This window comes from Liolophura sinensis, chromosome 4, assembly GCF_032854445.1.
Source record: "Liolophura sinensis isolate JHLJ2023 chromosome 4, CUHK_Ljap_v2, whole genome shotgun sequence".
Taxonomy (NCBI): domain Eukaryota; kingdom Metazoa; phylum Mollusca; class Polyplacophora; order Chitonida; family Chitonidae; genus Liolophura; species Liolophura sinensis.
In genome coordinates this window covers 4,722,849-4,742,855 of record NC_088298.1, presented here as the reverse complement: position 1 = coordinate 4,742,855, position 20,007 = coordinate 4,722,849, and the positions used below count along the sequence as shown (strand labels likewise).

The 20,007-nt window shown below is 41.0% G+C and overlaps 1 protein-coding gene across 3 annotated transcripts in view; it reads left to right on the top strand.

Moving 5' to 3' along the window:
* Positions 1 to 1,450: 1,450 nt before the first annotated feature.
* LOC135464623 (uncharacterized) overlaps positions 1,451 to 20,007 on the top strand; it is a 39,765-nt gene continuing 21,208 nt past the window's right edge. The window contains exons 1-2 of one of the 3 annotated variants that reach the window (XM_064742077.1): positions 1,451 to 1,708; positions 9,089 to 9,202. The gene's annotated coding sequence lies outside the window, so the exon portion shown is untranslated. Of the gene's footprint in view, positions 1,709 to 4,370; positions 4,401 to 8,087; positions 8,207 to 9,088; positions 9,203 to 20,007 lie in introns of those variants that run through there. The other 2 variants (XM_064742079.1, XM_064742078.1) reach the window with 2 other exon arrangements.

The window sequence follows — 20,007 nt, the reverse complement described above, 5'->3', positions numbered from 1 at the left end:
ATGTTGAAAAGTGACACAGTACTCTATAACTGAGTACAGTGTCGTGCTGGATATCTTTGTCACAGTGTACCATTGAGGCAGCATCTAAATGTGACAGAAGTGACAGAAATAGAGTACGATGTTGAAGCAATATTAAAGCCCAACCAAACAGTCGTACAAAGAAAGATAAGTCCAATTGGCCTTTGGCTTCATGTTTGTCCACTACAATTAAAAAAAAAAATCTGACGTCAAGGAATAGGCCAAGTACCTGTGTATTATCAGTATATGCCAACTCAGACTGAGTGTGGTGTCATGACGGGGGTCTTCAGCATGGTGTTACAATGGTGCAGCACATTAAATGTGACATGTATTGGCCTGTTACAAAGAATAGTTTGGTACAAAATGTGTGTTAATAAATGTGGTCACAGTAGGCTGTGAATTATTTGATTAGATTTGACCTGCATTGTTTGGACTATTTCTACCTTCGCATTCATGGTTCAAATCCAGATATTGCTACGCTGATATGTCAGAAGGCTTATGAGACACTTAGTGTAGCAGTTAGGCTGGCAGCATACTGAAGAGGTTACATTATGGCCAGCCTAAACTGACAAGGTTCTCACAAGGATCAGGATTGTGTACAAATGATAACGCTCTGGTCTAGTACTTAAAGACATTCATTCTTCAGTCGCTACGAGTCGCAGGTTTAAACCTGGCATTTGATAAGAAATTTGTAGATTTCCCTGCTTTTATTTTTTCTGGAGCCTTGGTGACAATGAACGGATGATGACGCACATGTACCTAGTCTTCCACCAATCTGAAACCATCTGTCACATGCAGGAGAGTTTGTCAGTAAAACTGACCTTTTGATCAGTGGTTTATTTCAGACACTCCTGTTTCCTCCACCTATTAAACTGACCACCGTCGTATAAGTGAAAATTTTTGGGTATGGCATGAGAATTAAAATCAGTTAAATATATAAATAAATCCACAAATGACGGATTGAAGTACTTTATTTCTTCTGAATTAGGCCTACCATGAGAACACATTTCTGCAGATTCTGTGTAATGGAATTTGTGAAAGTCGAACGTGGGTAATTCTGATATAACAAATATCCCTCAACCCTTTCACTTTATGCGTCACTGGATATACACAGTCACATTCATGGTACATTCTAGGAGTTCGTACATAAGGAAGTGAATTAACAGGTGCGTTGTATTTAAGCCGACTTGTCACCTGAGAAATTTCTTTCCATAAGTAGCCCGACACGACCAGGAAATGCAAATTATATACCACAGGTACAAAAGATTCTTTCATGCTCATTTCAAAGGATGACCTTTCTGTTCTACAGAAACCTTCTGTCGTAGGAGAAAGATACGAGTCACACTCGTATTTAAGCATATTCTGTAACCGGAAGAGGTATTTTCTGATGCTGATTGCGGTGTGATTTTTTTGACTTGATAAAAACGTCCGGTTTTTAGATGTGTCAAATGCATGAACACAAGCCTGGTCACTTTGTCTGTACTTTTCGGCCCGAGGAGTCCAAGTAAGGTAGTCAGGTTGCATTGTTTTTAGCTGTAGGCTGTATTAGAATCTCACGACGCACATGATCAGGTAACCTGGGAAATGTCAAATGATTCTTGACAACAACAACACGTTACGGACTTCTATCGATTTGACAGCTGAAACAGCTTTTCAAGACGGTGGATGAAAGGAGAAATACATATTCAAGGTGAGAGCCGGGGGGCATATCATGATTCAGAATAGATAATGTCTATTAAATACATTTGTTTAAAATGGTTGAAAACTGTTCCACAGTTCAGTCTGGAATTATGAGGTTGTCCTACTAGCATTACTACTACTCGACTTCATCTTAGTTCGCTCCGATATTTTGATGTCATTACAGTGACATCCTTACGTTTAATTTTCTTGGAGTAGTATGTTACCATGTAAACAGTAAAGTCATTCTGACTAGAACTTTGAAGGCCATCAGTGGGGAAGTTGGTTTGGCGTTTCTTAGTTGTGGAGAGGGTAACTCTCATTTCAAGCAACACGGTTGCTAGAGTTTCATTGTGAAACAGACGGATGTACGGTGAGTGACATTTACTGCTGTGTACATCCACATAATCAATGAAAGGTTCCCTAGCATAAATCCACTTTAGCCGTGTGGTTTTGTGTAATTAACTAACCTGTTGTGATACTCATCAAACCAAAAGGGTCACTAGTTCATGGCAGTCACATCTGTTCATGAAAAATCATCACATTTCTTAACCCTCAGCCCATATGATAGCAGTTAGTGAGCCGCCTTCCCCATACTGCTTTGACAAGAATGACCTTGAGGTGATGACCTTTATTGCCCAAATCCTGACAGATGTATGGTCAAGTCCAGTGATTATCACCCATAATTGAGTGGCCACATTGATCGCGTGACTAAGACAAAGAGGCTGCAATATTGGGTGGACCCTGAAAGTGTAATTTTTTTGTCAGGTTGTGTTATTAGCATGGACTATGTTTAGTGAGGCCAATCTTAGATCAGGTTTATTAATTTATGGGAACATTCTGTTCACATCGTTGTATGCTTGGAAAGTTATAATGCTCATGTGAGCAGAGATAAATGTTCCTTAATGACTGTAAATCTGACATATCTGAGGCTGTTTCACTTCGTAACTCTTGCAGCTGTGTTCGTCAGAATGAAAGTAAACCCACTCCAGAACTAGGCTTTTCCAACCAGATTACTTGGGACTACGGTGAGGTTGTCGGATCATGGTTTAGTATGTCATTTGCACTTGACGGAAATTCAGGATCGAACATTTGGGATGGTCATGGATAACAATATTGCCCGAGACGGTATGGTGTTAAACCGTAGGGTGCGGAACAGAAATCAGTATCATGCACACATTGCAGATGCTATTCATTTAGCATGAGGAGAAAATATATTGCAGAACTGTTTGATCATCGTGTTTTTAATTTTTTTACATGTAACTGTTAAAATAAGGGATAAGAATTTTTTTTGATCAGCTGCGTTTAAGGGAAATTAGGATTCCAAGCATGTAATATACATGTACGCATGACCAAAATGGCCAAACTAATTGTTCAGCTGATTTTGATGGTAAAAAATTATCTTGCTTGAAAAAAAACCAGCTAGTATTCACCAATACAACACAGGTTCTGATGGCTGGTGATATTTGTAGGTAATATGGACTCCGTGTACTGGTGTCTGTAGACTGTGCTGTGATTTGTAGACCATGGTCATACTCCTTACAGCACATGCATTGCTCACCACCTTTCGCTTTACATCACTGCCACCAATGGACAAGCTTGACCTTTGGAGTCTGTGAGACACACGTAGGCTTGTTTAGGGCTAGCCTCATCACTTGTGTCTGTCCACAGAAGTATTTAATCAGCATTATCAATAAAATTGTTTTAGGAGTTGGTTAGAATCATGTTGTACAAACTCTGGATAAAGAGAGTGCATGTGTATAAAGTATTATTACAGAAAAATATTGAGACGGATTATTTGTGTTTGCTGACATCACTTCCTGCCTCATCACCATGCCGCATTGTTCAAGATTTCTTTACAAAATTTGCTCTTGGTGACAATGATGTAAAGTAGTAGGTGAAAGGGAGACAACTTATGCCCACAGTGTCGCATCTATTACATGTAACTCTCTGCCATTTGAAAGCAAATTAAACACCAACATGAAGTGTATCCTAGATGGAAGACCATTAACCACTGTCCAAAAATAAAAAAAGATCGATCTGTTTTTACAGATTTTTTTCAACATAGCAAAATGTACTCGAAATTGTGGAATTGAAGATGGCCTTTCTATGAGGACAAGTGATGCAATTTATGCCACGTAACACCTATGAACTGCTAGATTTCATCATCCAAAACACATTCATCTAAAACTCTGAATGCAATTGCCAAATGTACAGAGAACTATTTCAAGCTAAAGTTGATGTTGTGACATCACTGATACCCTTCGCTTCACAACAGGCTAACTGAAAATCTGATGTTTTGAAACCATATTACCTGGTTGGAAAAAATTCTGACATGACTACATGACTTGTAGATTATTTAAATGATATGCAAAATATCCAGTTATAATTTGTTGTATTATTCAGCACTCAAGGGTAGGTATGGGCTTAATTATGAGATATCATACTGTAATGAGGAACATACGATATTTCCTGCTTTGATTGCCCCAGAGAAAATCCTGATGAATTTAATTTGATGTTGTTTGCATATGGCACATGTACATTGTATGCGAGATACTTTACCAATCCAGTGTTTCTGTGTACATGTATGTACATGTATATGCGTTGAATTTGGGTCTGGCAGAAACCTGTGGATGGTTGTGGGTTTCTCCCGGGCTCTGTCCGTTATTGTTCCACCATAATACTGGCTGCCGTCGTTACAATGTGTAAGTGAAATTTTCTTTAGTACAGCATAAACTATCAATCAGATAAATAAATAGTATACTTTGGGTTTGTAGATTGCCCACCTCTCAGTTTTCAGGAGGATTTGGTGAGAGTAAGCAGTCAAGGATACTCACATTTCCTTTTTGCACAGTTTAACATTTGGCCGCTTGTCTTTCATCAGCATGGTGTGCATGTTACATCTGTCAGATGTGAGAAAGTTGATCCGTAACTTGCCAAAGGTTGGTGGTTTTCACTCAGATTTCCTCCACCCTTAAATGTGACCACCACTGTGGAGGAAATTCTTGAGCACTGTATATCATTAAACAACAGTCAAATACATAAGTAACGATACTCTAATCTTCTAATTTTTGGGTCACCTGGTCTGTTCTTGGTAGCCAATATGAATGTAATTATAGCGGGAATATTTAGTTTGCTTTTTTTCACATGATTCATCCATCTAATGAACAGTATATTCATATCTTTACTTTTCCCAAAATCTGGGAAACAAATGTAATTCTTTCCTATCAGAACTGCTAAAATCTGTCTTTAAAATGAGAAGAATTAGGGTAAACATATCAGTTTGCGATGCAAACATGTTTTTTTATCCTCACATTTATTCGCGTGAAGTCTTGTTGACTCAGATGGTTAAGGCACCAACTTGATGCAACTTGACCAATGAGATTGTGCTTCAAGCTGCAGCTTGAAGTCTAGAGCTTTGTCAAGTGCCTGCCGATGGTCAGCGGTTTACTCCTCCCAAGTACCTGCCGATGGTCAGTGGTTTACTTCTCCCAAGTACCTGCTGATGGTTAGTGGTTTACTCCTCCCGTACCAGCCAATGGTCAGTGGTTTACTTCTCCCAAGTACCTGTCGATGGTCAGTGGTTTACTTCTCCCAAGTACCTGCTGATGGTCAGTGGTTTACTTCTCCCAGGTACCTGCCGATGGTCAGTGGTTTACTCCCAGGTACCTGCCGATGGTCAGTGGTTTACTCTTCCCAAGTACCTGCTGATGATTAGTGGTTTACTTCTCCCAAGTACCTGCCGATGGTTAGTGGTTTACTCTTCCCAAGTACCTGCTGATGATTAGTGGTTTACTTCTCCCAAGTACCTGCCGATGGTCAGTGGTTTACTCTTCCCAAGTACCTACTGATGGTTAGTGGTTTACTTCTCCCAAGTACCTGCCGATGGTCAGTGGTTTACTCTTCCCAAGTACCTGCTGATGATTAGTGGTTTACTTCTCCCATAAGCCTGAGAGAAAACTTCTTGAGCATGGCGGGAAGCATCAGTCCAGCATTAAATTAAACATGAATCAAGCGTCAAACATCAACAAAATGTTAAACATCAATCAAACATTTAACATCATTTAGGTGTTTAACATCATTCAAGTGTTTAACATCAATCAAATGTTTAACATCAATCAAGTGTTTAACACCAGTCAGGCGTTAAACATCAATCAAACATTTAACATCATTTAGGTGTTTAACATCAATCGTTTAACATCGGTCAAGTGTTAAACATCAACCAAGCGTTTAACATCAATCACACGTTAAACATCAACCAACCGTTTACCATCAACCCAGCATATATTATCAGTCAAGTGTTTAACATCAGTCAAGCATTTAACATCAGTCAAGTGTTAAAGGAGAAGAAAACTTAAAAACATGACACTATAGGCTGAAAAGAGCACATTTTTTTCTATCTGGCGGTGCCAGCTGCATAATTTTGCGATTTTTCCTCGCCATACACGTAAAGCCTGATAACGGCAAAGCTGGCATAAATCGCTGTGTCCATCGCATCCTCCATCTTTAACACCCTGTAATTTATGCTGGGGGTGTGTTGATTCTCAGCCATTGAGAGTCGTTAAAACTGCTGGCTTGTTCGTGTAAACTCGGAACCCCCTTTCCTGATTGTCAAGCAGAAAACGAACTGTACTGTTTGCTACCTTCTGGGAAGAAGAGTTCTACCAGAAATGTACCAACTGCACTTCGGCGGTTTCCGACGGCAATTCTCCTCCTAAGACAGAAGCCTTCAGGACTAGTTCTTAGGCAAAATGGAGTCACCCACAGTGGATTTTGGTGCTGACTTTATTTATAATTTATCAGCTTGAGGTACAATTTTTTTATGGCATGCACCTGCAAGGAAATGCATACTCTTTTCACTGGTATTTGATTGATATTTAAGTTTTCTTTTCAACACTTTAGGTTGATGTCAAGTTGTCCTAAATTTTTTTTTTCCGTAGAAAGTGAGAAACATGTTTTGTCATGATGTGCTGTATCAGTATGTGAACATACAAGTGCATACAATATGGTAGATTCTGTAGTGCGTTTTTCGACACTAGAATGACACCTTATTCATGCATGGAGTCATTTATTTATATATTTGATCAGTGAAGTATTCCTCCCACCATTATTAAGGTGGGAGGAAACCGGGCAGAACCCAGGGGAAACCCACAACCTGGCAGACGTTCCCATATATGGCTGGAGAGGAAGCCAGCATGTGCTGGGCTTGAACTCTACTGCATTGGTGTGACCGTATTGGTGAGAGGCTTCGGGGTCATTGCGCTGCACTAACCCACTAGGCCACGGGGGCCCTGTGCCTTGCATGGATTCATTTTTCATATCTAAATAGACATGACAGAGTTTAGGTGTAACTTATGTACACTCAACAAGTTTTTTTTTTTTGTCTGATTTTGCCTGAACCATATTTTCTTCCTTTTGCCAAAGGCATCATGCAAGGTATAGGTAGGCTAAGTGGTAATGGGGACCTGTTTTTCCAACTCATCACGCATGAAATACGATACAACGTTACAATAGGAACTGATACATCATAGCATTGTAGACGTTACACTACAATCCATTCTGGACAGAACAATGACTCCAAGTCCTGTTGCACACTTGCACCACTTTTCGGGATTAAAAAAATCTGCCACCTCCCCATTGAATAATACTGACATGCACTTCATAACACAAGGTCATATTTCATGCCCCTGTAAATGTGATGCTCTTTTGACATTGGAGGTAAACCTTGTCAATTACTTGATCAAACGGTGTTATAAATTCGCCTCACTGAACTGAGGCTTTCTTTTTTATGACTTGTGTATCAGATTGGTGTATTTACATGTCTACCTTGGGGTGACCTTGCCAGGTGCTTTTTGCTTTCTGTATAAATGCAAATGTGGCACTCTCTTAATCTAGGTTTAGTGCGACATTGACAAGGCCTGCATGTTAATTCTGCTGGTTTTAATTTTTGCAAACTTAAGGATCTCTCTCAGCCGAGGTAATTCACGAACTCCACTGAGCCATTTTTCAGTCTCGACATCCGTTGTTGTACCCACAGGCAGACAGCTTTCAGTCAGCTTCTGCTGAAGTTTCCTGGTATGGTTTAGATGGACTGGTCCCCTGTTTAGCTTTATTCTTGCATGACACCAATGTTTACTCAACTGTGTGTATACACTGTAGATGCACAAAGTATAAGCCTGTGTATTGTACAGGTCTGAATTGTAGCATATACCAGGTCCCTCAAACATTCACTGGGCTCTGCATAGCCTAGTTTTATATTAACTGTGGTATCTCTTTACATAATCTGTTTATGCCAGTACCGCTGCTGTGGACACCAGACCAACCTACCCCACTTGTCCTATGCACCAGTAGGTGGATTAGGCCATGTTTGCATTACTGTTAATTCAGAGACACGAAGGAAGAGAGACATAAATAGTACCTAACTCTGTCGTGACATATAATATCTGCCTAGCTACATATACCTTAAGTGCACAACCATTTTGTCTGCGCATGGTCTTCTCTGCCAACTAAGGTATGTGCTCATTGCAGTAACTCAAACTGAGTAAGGTACATGTAGATACAGTCTAGGTGGACTCTATATGTTTGTCTCAGTTTTTTGAATTTTAAACTGAAATGAAGGTAATCCAAGGTAACATGGGTGAACTGAAGATGGTGGTGTACCTCATGATTTTTAATTATGAAATGATAGTAATTTTGGATGCTGTACTTTCCTCATCTGCTCAACTGTAAAAGGTTCAGCAAGACATATCTCACATATTTTAAACTAAAATGCAAATTTTTTTCTGGTGAATGAGGGTGAAAACTTAGTTGTAAATACAGTCTTTAAATATATTTTTTTACTGTTCTCTATCAGGAGGAAAGGGTATTTCAAAATACTTCTGTATGGTGGGTATTTGTAACTACCTCTTGGTATATATCAATGTTGCATAATAATGTTGTAAATGAAGATGTCATACGTATGTACTTTATTTATTGGAATATAAATTTGTTATTTATATCAAACACATGCATTTAATCTGAATTATGATAACTGTATGAATATATTGAAGAGATAAACTTCAAGTTGCACACATTTGTTAGCTGAAAAAAAGATCGCAACTATATTTATTGAACCTGTGTTGCATTCTCATTTAGAACATTATCATGCAGAGACAGTGTTTACTAAGAGGTTTGTTCCACATACCATAGAAACATTCTTTTCAAAAGTCTTTTTCATTTTGAATGAACACCAAAAACAAAAAGATTTGAGCACAATATTTACAGTTGACTATTCAGGTTCTTTTCATCTGAGATTTACCTATGTGTAATTTTTATGTTTCTCCAATTTTAAGGATTAAGCCTTGGTGATTTTTGATGCCTTGTCTTTAGCAAAATCTTGTTATTAAACTTGTAGTGACCTGTCTTTGTGGAGAAAGTGCTGCAGAGAGCTTGTGATTCAGAAATCAGGATTATCTGCACAATGTCAGAGTGCCCTAAACATTTTATGTACCTGTCTGCAGAATTCAAGGTAAGACATAGTTATGGGTGAGCAAGAAAAGTGTGAGAAATGGACATGATCAGAAATGACCGAGTGAATGATTTATTTGGCTTCGCCACATGGGCAGTGTTTCAGCCATAGTGTGTTTGAATAAGGAATCTGTATCGTTTTTAATGTGATGTTGACAAGATCTAAGACAGGCAACCCTTTTCAAAAACCATCTAAAAGCAATGATCAGTTAAAATATGTAAGCCACATTTGAAATGATCACATGAAGTACGAAAACCACATATTTACTACCGGCCCAGATAGCACAGTTGGTAGAGCGTCCGCTTCGGGACCGGTAGATCCAGGATCAATCCTTGATCGAGTCACACGTAAGACTTTAAAAGAGGAAGTTGTAACTTCTTCGCTTGGCGTTCAGCATGAAGGGGATAGTGCAACGACTGGTTGACCCGTATCAGTGTAATGGCTCGGGCGGGCCGGCGCACTTGCCTTCGGTAAGTCGTCTCAGTGAAGCAGCACTAAATAAAAGAGCGGTGGAAATCCGTCCTGCAACAAGAAGGCACATTACACGTACATGCACCCTAATGATTCCTTCGTCGTCATATGACTGAAAAATTGTTGAGTACGACGTTAAACCCCAAGCACTCACTCACTCACATATTTATTTTTATGGTAACATCACAGGACTGTAGTTTAAATAGTGGTTATTGCCCTTTATTCTTGCCTGATAGTCTCAGGAGATGTTTAGGTTTATGGTAGGCTGCTGGAGCTATATTTAGAGTACCGGATTCATATAACAATGGCTACATGTACATGTGTTCAGAAAAATTTATGAGAAAGTGAACCTAAAAAAAAAAAACGAAAAGGCCTGGAAGATCTTGTCAACACCATCAAAACCACAAGTACATGTATTTGAAACATATGGGCTGTATACATATACATCGTCAAGAATTGAACTGGATTCAGTGACCTTCTTCATCCTCATACTATTGTAAACACCAGTCACACTTTAATAAAGTATTATTTCCTATAATTTCTTGAAAAATTGATGCAGGCATGTCACAGGGAAAAAGGATAAATCAGGGGTATTTCTTTAAGAGAACACAATCGCCTGATGGATAATGTGTGTGTATGTATATAATACATATATTCCTGGAACTAGACACTTACAGGTATTAAGCAACACCTGATCTTCTGTTATGATTATAACCAGGTAGGAGGGATTCCCAGGAGTGTTACCTTACAGATTGGCACCTACTGAATCTCCCAAATGTGGAAATTCCGATATCAGTTAGCAGGGTTATATTGTCGTCATTGTGTACATGTGCAGGCACATCCTACATGATGGATGCCTTCAGCTTTCATACATGTACGTTCAGTACAGGTACATGTGGGAATGCTGGGGTTTATACATCGTTGTGTATAACAGATGGTCATGGGTTTCTCCCAAGACGCCGTTGTAAAAGTGAAATACCTGTGCATGTATTCTTGAGTATGACGTCAAACTACAATCAAACAAATATAATGACTATTGGCACATAAATGATAAATACACTGTAGACATAAATTTTTATACTCAATTTTTTTTGGGCTCGATTTTTATTATCAGCCTTATTGAGTACACATATAGCTTGACACTTGTGATGCAAATCATAGTATGGTACGTACAAAGAATATGTAGATTGCATGTTTGTTTTCAGTAAAAATGCAGCTGTGCACATGTAATTTAAAACTAATTCACTCAAGAAAGCAAAGGCTCAGGTTCAGCCATTGGCCTTACATGTGTCTGTAATGCATGGTTTGTCGGTGGATCATTTCTGATGCCTGCTGCTAATATTTTAGTGAGGCAGCAACAAAAATTCATGTACATGTACATTGTAATTCTGTTTCTGGGATGTAATATGTGTTAACCATCCATGAAGTGAAATGAAATGTGTATAATAATGCACAGTGAACTCTAAATCCACATTTTATAGAGAGTGTAACCTTTTGTTTTTTTATGCATGTATCATTATGTGGACGCCATACAGGACGCCAACGCCTGTGTCAGCTCTTTGTCATGAGCACGCAGATACTACACACAGATGTTCTCATTGCACCATATATACATGTAGGTCTACAGTTAGTAATGAGAGCACTAATTCTGCCTTTTAAGATATGCACATATTCATGTACATTGTACATGTACTTCCGTGAATGCAGACTGATTTATTAATTACCATTGGACTTTCCTGTATTTTGCACAGCGAGTCTATCTGCAGTGTTGTTATTGATTATGCACTATAATATAATATATACAAGAAGTTAGTGTCTGTACCCTGTTGCGTGAGCATTGTTGAAAAAGTTAAGGTGCATTGGTTTTGGAAGAAGGATGCCATCTTTATAGCAATCAAAGACGTTGGGCAAACACTATACATCATTCTGAGGTATGTACATGTACCTGGTATTCAAATTCTATGAGGTGCCTCCGTAGCTGAGATGTTAAACATGCCAGCGTTACACAGTCACCCAGAAGCCTCTAACCAATGTGGTCGCTGTGAGTTCAGACCTAGCTCGATTGTGCTGGCTTCCTCCCCAGCCGTACGTTGTACCTAACCACCTACCCCAATACCTGTGTCTGTGACAGACCATTGACCCACCTGCCCCGATGCTTGTGTCTGTGATTGAACATTGACCCACCTACCCCAGTACCTGTGTTTTTGACAGACCATTGACCCACCTGCCCCTATGCTTGTGTCTGTGACAGACCATTGACCCACCTGCCCCAATGTTTGTGTCTGTGACAGACCATTGACCCACCTACCCCAGTAACTGTGTCTTTGACAGGCCATTGACCCACCTGCCCCAATGCTTGTGTCTGTGACAGACCATTGACCCACCTGCCCCAATGCTTGTGTCTGTGACAGAACATTGACCCATCTACCCCAATACCTGTGTCTGTGACAGGACATTGACCCACCTACGCCAGTACCTGTGGCTGTGACAGAACATTGACCCACCCACCCACCCAAGTACCTGTGTCTGTGACAGACCATTGACCCACCTGCCCCAATGCTTGTGTCTGTGATTGAACATTGACCCACCTACCCCATTACCTGTGTCTTTGACAGACCATTGACCCACCTGCCCCTATGCTTGTGTCTGTGACAGACCATTGACCCACCTGCCCCTATGCTTGTGTCTGTGACAGACCATTGACCCACCTGCCCCAATGTTTGTGTCTGTGACAGAACATTGGCCCACCTACCCCAGTACCTGTGTCTTTGACAGGCCATTGACCCACCTGTCCCAATGCTTGTGTCTGTGACAGACCATTGACCCACCTGCCCCAATGCTTGTGTCTGTGACAGAACATTGACCCACCTACCCCAATACCTGTGTCTGTGACAGAACATTGACCCGCCTACCCAAGTATCCGTGCCTTTGACAGACCATTGACCCACCTGCCCCAATGCTTGTGTCTGTGGCAGACCATTGACCCGCCTACCCCAGTACCTGTGTCTTTGACAGACCATTGACCCACCTGCCCCAATGCTTGTGTCTGTGACAGACCATTGACCCACCTACCCCTGTTCCTGTGTCTTTGACAGACCATTGACCCACCTGCCCCAATGCTTGTGTCTTTGACAGACCATTGACCCACCTGCCCCAATGCTTGTGTCTGTGACAGACCATTGACCCACCTACCCCTCTACCTGTGTCTGTGACAGAACATTGACCCACCTACCCCAGTACCTGTGTCTTTGACAAACCATTGACCCACCTGCCCCAATGCTTGTGTCTGTGACAGACCATTCACCCTCCTGCCCCAGTGCCTGTGCCTGTGACAGAACATTGACCCACCTACCCCAATGCCCATGTCTGTGACAGAACATTGACCCACCTGCCCCAGTATCTGTGTCTGTGACAGAACATTGACCCACCTGCACCAGTACCTGTGTCTGTGACAGAACATTGACCCACCTACCCCTGTACCCGTGTCTGTGACAGAACATTGACCCACCTACCCCAGTACCTGTGTCTGTCACAGACCTTTGACTCACCTTCCCCAGTATCTGTGTCTGTCACAGAATGTTGCCCACCTACCCCAGTACCTGTGTCTGTGACAGAACATTGACCCACCTACCCCATTACCTGTGTCTGTGACAGAACATTGACCCACCTGCCCCAGTACCTGTGTCTGTCACAGAATGTTGCCCACCTACCCCAGTATCTGTGTCTGTGACAGAACATTGACCCACCTACCCCATTACCTGTGTCTGTGACAGAACATTGACCCACCTAGCCCAGTACCTGTGTCTGTGACAGAACATTGACCCACCTACCCCAGTACCTGTGTCTGTGACAGAACATTGACCCACTTACCCCAATGCCCGTGTTTGTGACAGAACATTGACCCACCTGCCCCAGTACCTGTGTCTGTGACAGAACATTGACCCACCTACCCCAGTACCTGTGTCTTTGACAGACCATTGACCCACCTGCCCCAATGCTTGTGTCTGTGACAGAACATTGACCCACCTACCTGTGGCTGTGACAGGACATTGACCCACCTACCCCAATACTTGTGGCTGTGACAGAACATTGACCCACCTACCCCAGTACCTGTGTCTGTGACAGAACATTGACCCACTTACCCCAATGCCCGTGTTTGTGACAGAACATTGACCCACCTGCCCCAGTACCTGTGTCTGTGACAGAACATTGACCCACCTACCCCAATGCCACCTGTCCCAATGCTTGTGTCTGTGACAGACCATTCACCCACCTACCTCAGTACCTGTGTCCGTGACAGAACATTGACCCACCTACCTGTGTCTGTGACAGAACATTGACCCACCTACCCCAGTACCTATGTCTGTGACAGGACATTGACCCACCTACCTTAGTACCTGTGTCTGTGACACGACATTGACCCACCTACCCCAGAACCTGTGTCTTTGACAGACCATTGACCCACCTGCCCCAATGCTTGTGTCTGTGACAGAACATTGACCCACCTACCTGTGGCTGTGACAGGACATTGACCCACCTACCCCAATACTTGTGGCTGTGACAGGACATTGACCCACCTACCCCAGTACCTGTGGCTGTGACAGAACATTGACCCACCCAACCAAGTACCTGTGTTTGTGACAGAACATTGACCCACCTACCTCAGTACTTGTGTCTGTGACAGAACATTGACCCACCTGCCCCAATGCCCGTGTCTGTGACACACCATTGGCCACCTACCCCAATGGCCGTGTCTGTGACAGAACATTGACCCACCTGCCCCAATGCCCGTGTCTGTGACAGAACGTTGCCCACCTACCCCAATGCCCGTGTCTGTGACAGAACGTAGCCACCTACCCTAGTACCCATGTCTGTGACAGAATGTTGCCCACCTATCCTGGTACCCGTGTCTGTGACAGAACGTTGCCCACCTACCCCAATGCCCGTGTCTGTGACAGAACGTAGCCACCTACTCAAGTACCCATGTCTGTGACAGAATGTTGCCCACCTACCCCAATGCCCGTGTCTGTGACAGAACGTAGCCACCTACTCAAGTACCCGTGTCTGTGACAGAACGTTGCCCACCTACCCCAATGCCCGTGTCTGTGACAGAACGTAGCCACCTACCCTAGTACCCATGTCTGTGACAGAATGTTGCCCACCTATCCTGGTACCCGTGTCTGTGACAGAACGTTGCCCACCTACCCCAATGCCCATGTCTGTGACAGAACGTAGCCACCTACCCTAGTACCCATGTCTGTGACAGAACGTTGCCCACCTACCCTTATACCTACATGGAGAGACAGAAGTTATCATGTCAAGTTGACAACAGGACTTACAGACACCCAAAGTTTTATGTATATTACATGTAAGTATACTTCCTGGTTTGCCAGGGCAAGTTATAAGGCTGAACAGAGGGACAAGGGTGTTGTATACATTTATACCCCTGTGTCCACATATACACATATGGTGCTTGTGTTTACACTCTCTCAGGGTGAATTCTGTCAATAGCAGAAACTGTACAAGGGATTTCCAACTGACTTCAGGTGAAGGCCATTGGCGATCAGGTAGGTGATTATTGTGATAAAAGGTAAAAATCACGAATATTAAATGTTTGAGATGCTTGTGATATAGTATGGCCGTCTGAGTTAATCCTCTTAATCTGTAAACAGGATTATCTCAGATCATGTGACTAGGGATTATACTTGATCCTTGCAGTGTCGATTACATTCAATGATAAATATAGGTTTAATTTTAAACCAATCAGTTAGAGTCAGGTGTAAAATATAATAAAACTGACCCAAGTTTTAATGTCCTGCTAAATTAGCATGGGTCAGCCTCATACTTATACCCCTCCCACCGTAATGCTGGCTGCCGTTGTGGAAGTTAAATTTTGTTCAGTACGCTGTAAAACACCAATCAAATAAATAGATAAATAAAAAAATATACTCTTCCAAATTTTTTTTGTAACAGAAACTTCCCTGTTTAAAAGAACTGATTTGCTTGCAGCATTTTATGTCTGCCTACGTTTTATAATATTCACGGGTCATACTGTATGTAATTGTTGGGTATTAAAGGCTTTAAGAAACGAGGTAAAACTTCCCTTTGATTTACATGTATTGACTACATGTACATAACTTAACAGTTTAACTGAACATGGTGAAAGGCAGTTTCCTGTAACTGACGCCAGTAATCGTTTTATGTACACATATCTATTTATGTTCTTCATAGAACTGGGATGAGGACATAATTTTGTTGACCTTCCTTGTCAATGTGTTTCAGTTTGTTCGCATCTGCATATCTAGACTTTTTCTCTCATCATTTGGCATACATATATAGTATATACCTGTAGGTGATGGCTAGTAAGTATTTTTGAAAGTGATGGAATTCTGTTTAATAATTTCATTAACCATGTTAAATTAATAATGTGCATATTAGGGCAAAGGAAGCGTTTAAAGTATCCTTTGCTTGATGAGAAATTGTTGAAATCTAACTGAGCCCTGTGTACAGGTGAATTCGTCTACAGGTCAAAATTATAATGATTCTGATTGTGTAGAGTTTAGTACATGAATGACAGCATTTGAGCTACCCCTGTTTGTGGCAGGGTGTTATTTTAGCTGCTACCTCATGGCATACTAGTATTAGTTCATAAAGGGATAGTTGTATATGTTCTGGTGTGGGGTTTAACAGAGGCATACTGGTGTGTGGTTTCACAGGGGCATACTGGTGTGTGGTTTCACAGGGACATACTGGTGTGTGGTTTCACAGGGACATACTGGTGTGTGGTTTAACAGAGGCATACTGGTGTGTGGTTTCACAGAGGCATACTGGTGTGTGGTTTCACAGGGGCATACTGGTGTGTGGTTTAACAGGGGCATCCTGGTGTGTGGTTTCACAGGGGCATACTGGTGTGTGGTTTAATGGGGATATACTGGTGTGTGGTTTAACAGGGGTATACTGGTGTGTGGTTTAGCAGGGGCATACTGGTGTGTGGTTTAGCAGAGACATACTGGTGTGTGGTTTCACAGAGGCGTACTGGTGTGTGGTTTTACAGGGGCATACTGGTGTGTCGTTTAAGAGGGGCATCCTGGTGTGTGGTTTCACAGGGGCATACTGGTGTGTAGTTTAACAGGGATATACTGGTGTGTGGTTTCACAGGGGCATACTGGTGTGTGGTTTCACAGGGACATACTGATGTGTGGTTTAACAGGGACATACTGGTGTGTGGTTTAACAGGGGCATTCTGGTGTGTGGTTTCACAGGGGCATACTGGTGTGTGGTTTAACAGGGGTATACTGGTGTGTGGTTTAACAGGGTATACTGGTGTGTGGTTTAATGGGGGTATACTGGCGTGTGGTTTAACAGGGGTATACTGTTGTGTGGGTTAGCAGGGGTATACTGGTGACCAGACTGTGTCAAGGTCATGCCAGAAATTATGGGTAATTTGCATGTTGTTTGCTCTTCAAACTGAATCATTAATTTAACTGATAGTGTTAAAGCCTTTGTAATAGTATACATGATTATAATGTATACACATACACACATGTACTTTGTAACCTTGACTAAACTATGTCAAGGTCATGCCAGAAGTCGTGAGTAATTTGCATATTGATTGCTCTTCAAACTGAAACTTTAAATTAACTATATTATAGTATACATGTGTATAATGTATACGCATACTTTGTAACCTTGACCAAAGTGTGTCAAGGTCATGCCAGAAATCCTCAGTAATTTGCATACCGTTTGCTCTTCAAACTGAACCTTTAATTTAACTTTATAATATTGGAGCCTTTGCTAAACTGTGCTAAAGTCATGTCAGGTAATTGGATTATTGTTTGCTCTTTAATTGACATTTAATTGCCATGATCATTTGAACTTCCTGTTGATATGAGACAAATCATTATACATGCACATCATTGTAAAAATCCCCAAGTCCATGTCATCATGGTGGTATGTGTTATATCAGATGTGTGGCACAGCGAGTCAGGAGCATCCTACCTACAGTGTACTGGTACATTGAGAGGGTCTGCCAACAAGCTGCGGGTGGTCATGGTTTCCCCTGGGCTCTGCCGGGTTTCCTCCCACCATAACGGTGGCCACTGTAGCTGTACATGTATAAACTTCATTGTCTACCTAGCAATTCTCAGGTAAGTAGCCTTGCAGGTATTAATTTGATTAGCTCTTTATAATGAGGCTGATGGTCATGGGTTACATGTATTTCTCCTGGTTTCTTCCCACCATAATGCTGGCCACCATCGTATAAGTGAAATAGTCTTCAGTACGGCATAAAACACCACAATCAAATAAATAAATAAATAATTAATAAATTTTTGCAGTGGTATTGTACATATAAATCATAGTACCTGAATATTTATTTGACTGATTTATTTGATTGTTTGTTTTGCGGGGCACTCTGGTTTCGTCCACATATAATACTGATTGCCGCCATGGCATGTAAGTGAGCATTTCCAGAGTATGGTGTTAGAGAATTCAATAAATAAATAAATAAAAAATAAATAAACAGTTTTTGTTGTTTTTTGTACTGGTACAACTTTATTGTGTGAAGTTAGTATTTGTACATGTCTGTACATGTTGACCGAGTCCAATGGGGAAGTCTCTTCCCATCTGTATCAAGACGGTCCAAAGCTGTGAACTCGTTTGTTCTTTCCTGTATTACATCATAATTATTCGTGTGTGTGTGCTCAAAAAACATACATGAAGTACACACGCACTGCAAGATCACAGAAGAAATAGAGGATATTGCACGGTGAAGGTTGAATGTCATAAATACATGTATTTAGTGAGAGGTGAAAATCATAACCTTCGCATCTTGTGGGTTATCATTTTCACCTCTCACTTGAAAAATATTTATGATATTCAACCTTCACTGTGCAATATATTCTATTTATTATTTATATTTTGACAACATCGTGATTTTGTGTATTGGAACAAGTTTCAGCAATTTTTTTAGGCTGTAGGCCTTCAGAGGCTTGTGTATATAGCTAGACGTCACACATGACATGTTGTATGATGTTGTATGATGTTGTATGATGTAAGAAATGTTAAAGTTGACTGAACTTGTATTATGGCGTCATTCTGCTTAGCTCAGATTGGAACGTCATAAAAGGAGATGTTTCTGTGTGACGTCATAGGCATCACGGTGTGTAATAACAAAAGTGATATCTAACTCCAGCCATTGAGATATCACTTTTATCAGTGAAGGAAATCCTGACATTTCACCTTTACTTTTAAATAACAAAACGATGTGTTCTACTGTCATTTGGCTCGTCCTCGAGTCACCCATTGAAGTTGGTGTTCAGCGGATCAGCATTTTGGAGTGGTTTATACTAAAATAAGGTCAAGAACATCTAATGCTGTTTGAAGTAATTGGTTATTTAGGCTTGTGGATTGGAGGGGATTTTGATTGTATATTAATTATTGATTTTAAGTACATAGAAATGGTAGTGAGTTCTACAGGGTAATAACCTTGACGGGAAGTCCGGAGTCAGATTCTTGTTACGACTCTCGTAATTCAAAAATACAGGAATCTGCTGAGGTTCCTGTAAAAACAGTCACATTTAAATTAATAAAATGTACATTGTTTCAGATCATTGTTAAAAATATCTTAAGATAATCCTAGAACATGGAAACTTTACTTGGAGCAAGTGTTCGGTGTTATAGATTTGGACTAAATTCTGTTGAATTCCTGCAAAGCCAATCAGAGGGAATTAATAATGAATTTATTTTGATTGTGGTAAAAACTGACGAAAATAAAACCTTTACACCATTAGAGTTTTTCCTCTGGTTTCGCAGCAATGTAATATGGTGCAAACATCTACATCTGAGGATTACATGTGTTTATGTTTATTCTTTATTGTTAACTTACATATGTACATGTTAGTACAAGTTTAAGGATGCCCTAGCTAATGTTCATATGGAATAGAATGAATGAATGACAGATTATGGCCTAACATCTCCTCAGTAATTAGTTTACAAGAACACATTTAAAGATGTTGAATCAATGATTATACAGTTAGACATGATGTAGTGTTGTGCGTGGGGAGCTCTGAATCAATGATTATACAGTTAGACATGATGTAGTGTTGTGCGTGGGGAGCTCTGAATCAATGATTATACCCTTAGACATGATGTAGTGTTGTGCGTGGGGAGCTCTGAATCAATGATTATACAGTTAGACATGATGTAGTGTTGTGCGTGGGGAGCTCTGAATCAATGATTATACAGTTAGACATGACGTAGTGTTGTGCGTGGGGAGCTCTGAATCAATGATTATACAGTTAGACATGATGTAGTGTTGTGCGTGGGGAGCTCTG